We start from the raw sequence: 9,770 nt of genomic DNA, 5'->3' as shown, positions 1-9,770 counted from the left end.
AGAAACGGGAGCAAGCCACCCTCGTCAGCAGACTGAGAGCGCGTGGGCCTGGAGCTATTTGCATCCCAGTCTGCGGGGGCCTCGGGGACACTGATGACAGGCCAGTTCTCGGTGCTTCGCCCCCACCTGTGGGCGTTGGGACAGATCCCTTCCATTTCTCAGCAGCGAAGGAGGCCCCTGGCAATGTCCTGGCTACAGTCACACTATCCTGAGGAGTCCTGCTCACCACACTGGGGCAAGCCCCCAGCCCACTGTGAGCGGCCAGAAGGAGCCGGCCTCCACTACCATGAATGATTCTTCTATGACCTGATGATTGATTTTTTTTTTAAGGGAGATTTGTGGGGTAAGAAGGGTATTTCTGTGTGGCTCCCCTGGGCCAGTGTGCTGTCCAGGGTGTGACACCTGCACTGTGAGCCTACTGAAGGTGTCACCTGAGTGAGTGCGGTGTGACGTTTGATTGTCAGGTGACAGCAGGGGGCCATTAGTGCTAATAAAGGATGTTGGTTTGTTTTTAAATAAAGCCAAACAACCCTGCACCTGCTGAGGCTTGGATTCTGATAGAAACTTTCTGCTGCTGATCGTTTTTTCCTTCTTAGGTGTTCAGAGGCCTACAGGCCCCAGGCCACTCCTCTGCCCACCCGGAACGGCAGATTCCACTCAGAGCCCTGTTCCTAGAGCCAGAGTCAGGGACCAGCCTGGGCCTCCAGCCAGTGAGGCCCCCAACTCCTTCTCCAGCCTGGGCTGGTTCTCTGGCCCCTGCAGGGCCTCAGAGGTCCCAGCACATCCCAGCTGCTTCCAACCCTTTGGCATCTTGGGTGTCAGTTCCCCTGGGGACCAGGTACAGAGGACAATGCACACTTCTCTACCACCCCCTGCCCTGTGTCTCCAAAATAAGCCACCCCCACACCTTTTCTTTGGCAAGTTGGCTGCTAGCTCACCAGAGGAGGGAAGGGGAGGGTCAGACCTCGGACAGTCCTCACAGTGGGCGCTCTCTGGCCTGTGCTGAAGTGTGATGGGCTGGGCTGGTCCTGGTCAGTGTCCTGCTCTCGCTTGGGGAGTGGAGGTTCTCTATGCTCCCCTCTCCCAGGTCCTGCCCTTCACTGTGCCCCCAGGCCACCCTCCCTCCCTCACACAGCCATCTCACAGAGCTGGGTCTCTCCCCCCACTGTACATGGGCCATCCATCACCACGAAGACGGCCAGGGGACCTGGCGGCAGAAGTTGACAACGTGGTCTCTGCACCGCATGGCTCAGCTCAATCGCTCAGCTCTCCTAGTGCTGCCCCTGCCCCCGTTGACCCTTTGGGAGAGTTACTAAGATCTGAGCCCCATCTCCTCATCTGAAAAGTAAGCAGAATAATAATATCCCCCTGGTGAGGTGGTTGTGACCATCAGATGATACTATATGTAAAGCGCTCGGCACCGTGCTTGGCGCGTCACAGGGGCAGGAAAGACGTTCGCTGTTACTGTTACTCCTGGAGCCTGTTTTTTTGGGCTGAATTTCAAATTCCTGGGAGAGATCATCTCATTGGTCCACTGTGGGTCGGGTGTCTCCTACTGGACCAATCAGCTCAGGCCAGCAGCAGGGCCTGTGGATGAAACTTGGCCACCTAGGCGGCCTGGGAAGAAAGAGGAAATGAAATCACTGTGAGCCAAGCAGCCACCCCAACTGGTTTAGGTGATATTTGTTTTAGATGATATTTGGCATTCGCTGAGCAGATATTTATTGACACCTACTCTTAGTACCCCTAGACCTGGGCAAGAGGGACCCTCGTCCTGTGGTTTAGAACAGTTCTTTTCAAACCTTAATGTGCTCATGAATCCTCTGGAGATCTTGTCAGAATGCCGATTCTGATTCCGTGGGTCTGGAGCAAGGCTGAGAGTCTGCAGTTCTAACCAGCTCCCAGGTGGTGCCCAGGCTGCTGGTCCAGGGACCCCATTTTGAGAAGCAAGCCCTCAGAGGCCTCTGCTGGGGCCTCCTCTGACCAGACCCCACCCGCAGCGGGAAGAGTCCTGGGGAAAAGGGATGTGTTCACCCAGAGCCTACAACCCCTCTTTTAGACCGTGTTCCAGATACCCAGGATCCTGGAATTCTTATCCCAAGCAGTCCTGAACCAGCTTCCAGGTTTGGAGAGGCCTCTTCTCCAGGTCCTGCTTCCCAAGGGTGGTCGGAAGGTGGCTTTTTGCAGAAGGTGTAGACGGAGCTTGATGAACAGGCTACAGGGTCCCTCAAAGTATAGGCTGGAGCCTGGATGGGAAGAGAAGGGGGTGGGCTATGGGGTGGGAGCCTGTTCTCGCTGCACCTCATATTCCAGTCTGCCAAGTCTTTATAAAGGTTTATTTGCCAAAGTAGGAGGACAGGACACTTTTATTTAAGTTTGTGACCTTGATTTGTAACTTTTAAATATGCAGCCACATGGTAGGTGGGCCTCCACTGGTACTCCTGTCCTGGGCCCCGCAAATGGTTAGGTTGAGCCAGCCTGCTGTGTGCACAGCTGTCCAGCTATGACAATCCTGTTCTCAGAGCTCTGGAAGGCACAAAGAAGTAAGTTTAAGGCCCACTGCCCCTGCCCTTAGTCTCCTTTGGAGAGGCCACTGGGCTGGTGTGGTGGAAGAAGGGACAGTGAGAGGAGTGACCCCTCAACAAGGATGGGCAGGTCGTCCTGGCCCACACAGCACATCCCAGACAAGGCATCGCCCCCATCTTCAGACACCTCTCCATGGCTTTCTTTACCTGAAGATGTATTCCTTAGAAACATTAATAGGTAGAACCATTATTAATAGGTATAAATGCTACAATTTTTTTTAAAGATATTTCAATTTGGAAAAAAAAGTAGATCCCTCACCTGGGATTCAGGAAACTTGAATTCTACTTCCGCTTTTGCTATTCACTTTGGGCAAATACTTTCTCCTGTCCCAGTCTCAGTCCCAAAGCTATAAAATGGAGACTCGGACGGTCCTCAGTGGTTTTTAGCTCCAACAGTTATTCTCGACTCAAACATCTCAGTCTTCACAGGGTTATCCCTGGTCTGTGCTGAAGCACAGAGGGGCCAGGTGGACTCTTCTGTTATTTCTGCCTTTCCCAGTTACCTTTGGGTTGGGCTTTGGGAGTCATTATACATCAGTGGTTCTCAAACTTGAGGGTGCACCAGAATCCCCTGGAGGGCTTGTTAAAACACAGATTGATGGGCCTCACTCCCAGATTACTGATTCCACTGGGCTGGGGTAGGGCCTGAGAGGTTGCATTTCTGGCAAATTCCCAAGTGATGCTGATGGGCTGATCAGGCCACCTCACTTTGAAGACCACTGTTAAACACATGCTCACACCCCATGAAAGCATGACAAGTGCCTGCCCCAGCAGAGCCGAGGGCTGGCGGGGGAAGGGTGAATGGTTAAGAGGTCCTCATGAAGGAAGCTAGGCACATCCTGGAAGAAGGGGCAGGCCTGTGACCACAGCCTCTGAGGTCTCCGTGGGGACAGGTGGGATGTCCAAGACGATGCTGAAGCACCAGTCCAGGTGTCCCAGGAAGGCAGCTGAGGGTCTGGGGCAGCATTCTGACTTCACTCTCCCGCCCAGCACGTGGCTGTCTCCTCCCACTGGTCCTGTGCCCCCGCATGCCCCACCACACATTTCTGAGTAGGGCTTTCAGGAAGGAGAGAGCTCAAAGATTAGCATGAGGACGACGCGTGGTCAGAATACCCCTCTTCCTCTTCCTAGCTTCTAATGTCCCCAGAAAGCTCCAACTTGGCAGAAAATCCACTTTATATTGTCTACTGTAGCCAACCTTTGGGACATCAGGGACCTAAGAGAAAGAGTCTGGTGGCTTGATGGGCAGGGCATTCTTAGCCAAAATCCCAATCCAGGCAATTTCATGGCAGACTCTGCCTGTGGTCACCCTGTATCCCTCTCCCCTTCTTCCCTTTGAGGAGACCCCAATTTGGTTCAGGATGGCAATGTGCCCAGCTAAAAACAGTCACTGTGGGGGACCAGGCAACCCTGTTGTGGCTGATGAAACATATGTGGAAGTTACAGGGTATGGATTTCAGGAAGGCATTTTAAAAGGAACACACTGGGCTGTCATTGCCCTGCGCCCTCTCTCTTCTCCTGGCCAGAAAGCAGGCACAACAGCAGGAAAGGGGAGCAGCCGTCTTGCTATGTGAGGCAACAAACACACGGGAAAGGACATGGTGAGAAGAGCAGAGCAAAAGATAGAAGCATTAGGGTTGAGCGGAGTGCCCAGGCCTGGACTGTTCTAATCCAATGCCATGACGGCAAATCCGGTTTTCCATTGTTTCAGCTGAATGTGTTCCTGATTCAAGTGGTAACAGCATGAGACGGGCCCTTAGGACTTGTCCTGGCTTCGTAACGGGCTGTGTGACTCAGGGAAAGTCATGATTCCTCTCTGGACCTCGTTTCTTCATCTGTGGGGCTGAACCAGCAGGTCTCCTTCTTTGGCTGAGAATCAAGCACCAAGCTGGTCTCAGCTGCAAGTTCCAGGGCTGGGCATAAGGGGGGATTTCAGCGACGCAGCAGTAAGTCACCTTGGGAATGGGTGACATCCTGGGGTTGGTGTCTTATCAGTGTTCAACCAAAGGGAGATCCTGAAGAACAGAATTAGAGATGTCAGCAATAATTCAGTCCAGTTGTCGCAAGCCTTTGAGCATCCCCAAAGGGGTTCACATTTTTCCCTGGAAGAATCCCTGGGTAGCTCTGCAGACCTGTGCCACAGCCCGCAGCCCAAGTAGTCAGGTGAATGGCCAGTTGGCGCTCTCACTGCTCCTGGGAAGGACAGAGCCTGGTGCCATCACAGGAGAGACGGCTGAAGCCCTTCTGATTGGTGTCAGCCAGGTCATGAGGCGCCCTCTGTGATGTGTGGATTGGCTTAGGCCTGGGTCACATGTTAGAGCCCTGGTTCTGGGGGCGCAGAGCCATCCCTCCTAGAAATACAAGGCCTGAGATTGAGGAAGAAAGGGGAAAATCAGGGTACTGTGATTAAAGATTAGGAAATGGATACAGGCTGCCCGAAACCACAGTCTCCACCCTTGCCTGGCCCTGGCCCTGTCCTGGGATGGAGTCCTTAAGCCACCTGTGATTCTATGGGCTCTCTGAGGAGGAACAAGGGTGGGGCCCTGCTAGCTCAGCAAGAGAAGACTGCACCAAAAGCACTTTTCAAAGGCCATCTCCTGGGCAGAGGCCCTAACTGGTGACTGTGAAGCAGATTTTGGGATCAGCCTGGTAGGAGTCAGCTGAGGAAGGCTCACCTGCACAGAGACGACCCGGGAGCCTCAGTAAATAAGGTCACTGGCCAGATCCCACCACCAAGACTCTGGAACTCTCTTGTCTGCTCCTTCCTTCCCTTCCCGCTCCCTTTGGAAGGCCTTCTACAGACACCAAGCCCAGCTCTTGATGGAATCACTGTACCCCAGTAAACCAACCTGTGACTTTGGGACACACTGCAGGGGAGGAGCGCAAACCTTGCTTTTGAAAATGGTAAAGAAGTCAGGTTCACCTAGGTCTCTTCCCTTGGCAAAAAGGCGTGTGTGTGTTGGGGGAGGAGGGCGAGTTGTAATCATAATGAAGAAAGTTACCTTCACTTTGTTTTTTTAAAAACAGGCCTTGCCTGACTAAGATACAAACTAAAGTCTGATAGCGGAGTGACTACCCCCGACAACCCCCCAGTCCCTTGCCTTCCTCCCTCCAGGGCTTGAGAATTGTCTGTCACCCTGTGGTTATCTGACTGTGGCCTGCCCGCTATCAGCTGTGAGCCTGTGCCTTCTTCCATTCGATTCCGTATACCCAGCCCCGACCACAGAGCCTGGCTTGCTGAATAAAAGAATGAATAAGTGAGTGAGTCCATGAAGCACCAAGCCCAGGCTTCCATGCTGGCAGTGATTCCCTCTGGCCCACTGGCAGGCTTTGGCCCAAGTTTCTTCAGCCTCTGCCTGACCCATTGGCCCCGAAGAAGTCAAAGCCAAGCCCCTCGCCCAGATACAGGCCATGCACAAGCCCCACCAGACTCCAGCAGGACTGCATCATGTGGACTAGTCGTGTCTCTAGATTTGAACTTGGAAATTTCACAGCCTGGGAGGCAAGGGCTCATCCCCGCCCCTTACCCAGAACTGCTGCATCCCTGGGTGTGCGTCTCTGCTGACCTGCCATGAGAGCACCTGGGATGGAGGCCACCGGCCCCTCGGGAAGAGCCCCTGGAAGACAAGAATCTGCAACTGGAATGGGGCAGCAGAGTAACCACATCGCTGTGGGGATTTTTCTTTAAGATCAGCCTGCTAAAACGTGTCCTGAGACAGTAGGTGGACAAATGGCCAAGAGAGAGGTGTAATTATGTTCCCACTACAGTTTTTGTGATAGCAAAATCCTGGAAACAATCTATATGCCGAGCACTATTGGGTTGGATAAATGAAAGATGGTGCCTATTTTCATCTGCAGTGGCTTACAATGGATAGTGTGCAGCCATTAAATGAAGGCTAGAGCTATATTTACTCATGAGGAAAGATTTCCACGCCATATTGTTGAGTAAAAAGAGCAGGTTACGAAACAGTATATGATCCTATTATATCATAAAATCACACACGTACACACACACACTCACACTCAGAGCTGTCTGGAAATCTGTTCACCAAACTGTTAACAGTAACTATCTCCAGTTGGTGGAATTTAAGGGTAATTTTTACTTTGTTCTTTAAGCTCTATATTTGAATTTTAAAGCACTTTAAATAACTAATCGTTTTCATTTTGGAATGAATAAATAAAAAAGCAAACAAAAAATAAAATAAAACCTTCCGCCATCCTGATCACAGTCCCAATGTCCCACATCCTCTTGTCTCTTACCAAGAAATCGAGTGGCCTCAACGACAAGGCTGAGCAGGGCTGCAGAAGGAGCCAGGCTCAGAGCTGCTCAGTCCTGGATGTAGATGGGGCTCTACCATGAGCTGTGGGACCTTCCAGAAGCCACTTAACCCTTCTGAGCCTCCATTTCTTTCCTAAGTGTCTGCCTCATGGGCTGGTTGGGAGGTGTGAATAAGAGGTGGATCGAGTGCCCACATGGTCTTCTGGAAGTGTGGAGTGAGGTGCCTGCCAGCCCAGCCAGTCCGGGAGCTCAAACTCAAGGCCCCACAGACCAGAAACCTGTGCCTGCAGTTCTCTCCTCTCCAACCTCTGCAAATGCCTGTGATCCTGAGCCCACAACTTCCTGCCAAGCTGTGGGTAGACACGAGAAGGAGGAAGGGAAGTCTGTGAGGCCAAGGTCATCCTGAGGGAAGTGGACAAAAATCCAAGCTCAGCGGGGTCAGCTACAGGTGTCCTAGCATCGAACCCAGCACCAAGGGAGGGCTGGGAGAGGAAGGGAAAGGGGCCTGAGCCCAGGATCAAACAGGCTGCTTCAGGCAGGTGGGGACACCGAAAATCCCCTCCAGGCCTCTCCACCCACTACCCCTCGTTTATTCACACTCTTGGCTCCAGGGCACTCCCGTCCCACTCGAACCCGACACTAGGTCACGGGCTCGTGTAGGATGGAAGGGACCTCAGTGAGTCAGCTAGTCCAGTTCGTCCCACCCCTTCATCTTTCAGGAAACCAAAGCCCACAGGGGACAGGACTTTCTGCTGATGGGGACTTAGCTCCAGGCTCAAACGCAGAGTCTGGTTCCCAGCTCTGGGGTCACAGGACACAGTGCACAGTGTACAGCGACCAGCACACACCAGTGCATTCCCTTCCACCACTGTCCCAACCCAGTTCACCACCTGGGAAAGTTTTAACAATTGGGCCACAACTGCGTGCCTGAGTCCTCATTGCCAGCTGGCCTCCCGGTGATCTGACACCAAAATCCCATTTTGGAGTCTGTCCCTAGGATCTTTCCTGGCACCACCGTCATATGTTGGGTTCCCCGAAAAACACCCTCTGAGAGAGAGATTTGTGTGCACGCTTATAGAGGAGTGCTCTCAGGAACAGCACCTGCAAGGAGGGAAGGAATCACGGGCAGACAGAGGAGCTGAAATGCAATGTAGAAGCAAGGGAGACCCCAGCTGATCCTCCAGGGAACCCTGCTGTCCCTTCAGGGTTATCTCGCCTTGAGGCACAAGGGTCTGGCCTTAATACCCCTACCTCAACCTGCCAGCAGATATGTTTAGGGGTGAGGGGAGGGCACACGTGACCTTGAGCAAGGTGGCTCTCTTCAGCTGAGGGCAAAGCCCAGAGAGAAACGCAGCTGGGACCCATCAACCACCAACCTACCAGCAGCGGGGTAATGAGAGCCTCAGCCCTGAAGAGGGCTCTCTCAACAGGGGACCACAGCGCCCACTACAGAGAGGGGAAGCAACTTGCCTGAGATCACACAGCCAGTAAATGATGGAGCTGAATTCCAATCCAGATGGCCAAAGCCCACATCTTCATCCCGATAATCAAATGAATGTCTAACACATAAAGGGAGTTCTTACTGTGCTGGGCATCGTACTAGACGCTACCTGTAAATTACGTCATTTACCCTCAAAACAACCCTCAGAAGTAGGTATTAATGTTATAGCCACATTTTACAGACGAAGAACCTCAGGTTTGGAAATGATAACTTGCCCAAGGTCACTCAGCAAATAAGCCAGAATTTGAGGCAGTTTGACCCCAGATCCACAACATGAGAAGGCCACACTGACAAATTGGACCCTTGTCCAGTAGCTTGTGGATAATGTGCATTTTTTTAACGTCTTTTGGAGTAAGAGGAGAGCGTGGTGAACCTTGACCTCTGTGAGCTGTCTCCTGGTCCGCAGACTGATTCCACTGAGGAGGCTGAGCCCGCCTGGGCTCTGTGCTGCCCCGTAGGCTCCCTGGTCTAAGCCCTCAGAGTCTGCCCCACACCCCGTGCTGGGGGAGTGCCGCCTGACTGTGGAGTCCGATGCTTCACCCCTGTTCACAGCCCAAGTCTGCGCAGAGCAGCTGGTGCCAGCACCAACCAGGCGGCCTGGGGTTCCACCCCACGATCTCTGCAGAGCCCTGGTCCCTAGGACTCTAGGAGCCTTGGTTTACAGAGCTGTAAACAAGGGTTCATCCCTCTTACTATCATTGGACTGCTCCACCAGGTCTCTTTGTGAGGGCTGCTGGTAAAAAATGATCATAATACACATTGCAAACACAGGTACTGGTTGTGTTCTGCAGCGTCACCAGCCCCAAGAGAAGTTGACCTTTGACAGCCAGCCACCCCACATTCCTCGGAAGTAGAGTTTCCTCGCTGGGGGTGGTGTGGGGCCCTCTCCCCCTGTGGCAGGCTGTCCTGGGAACCCTGATCCTCGTGCCCCAAAGCTGGGCAGCTGCATGGGGAAGGCTGACATGGAGGAACAGACCAGAGGCGCCCTTGCCATGCTCTCGCCAGGCTCTTCTCTGTCCCACTCAATGAAGTGTCTCTATTTGCAAAGGGTCTGCCTCCCCCACCAGCTCTTTAAGGGCAGAGACTGAGCCTGCCCTCTGCCCACTGCACTCCCAGGGCCAAGCATCACCTGGAACTCAGCTGGGACCCAAGAAGGTGTTTGCTGAATGAATGAATGAATGAATGAATAAGATGTTAGTTTTCCATTCTGGAAGTTGGACTGCTCCCAGGGGAGTTCGAGGAGCGCTGAGTGGCCTGGTCCTTCCTGGCACCTCCCAGACTGTGGAGCTGATAGAGAAAGGGTTACTGCTGGCATCAGGGCTGGCCGGTGTCTATCCCGTCCCAAGGCTGACCCCTTGCCCAGTGTATGGGAATACTTTCCCCCAAGTATTAGTTTGCTAGGGCT

This window comes from Diceros bicornis, chromosome 15 (assembly GCF_020826845.1).
Source record: "Diceros bicornis minor isolate mBicDic1 chromosome 15, mDicBic1.mat.cur, whole genome shotgun sequence".
NCBI lineage: Eukaryota > Metazoa > Chordata > Mammalia > Perissodactyla > Rhinocerotidae > Diceros > Diceros bicornis.
This window is presented reverse-complemented; position numbering follows the sequence as displayed.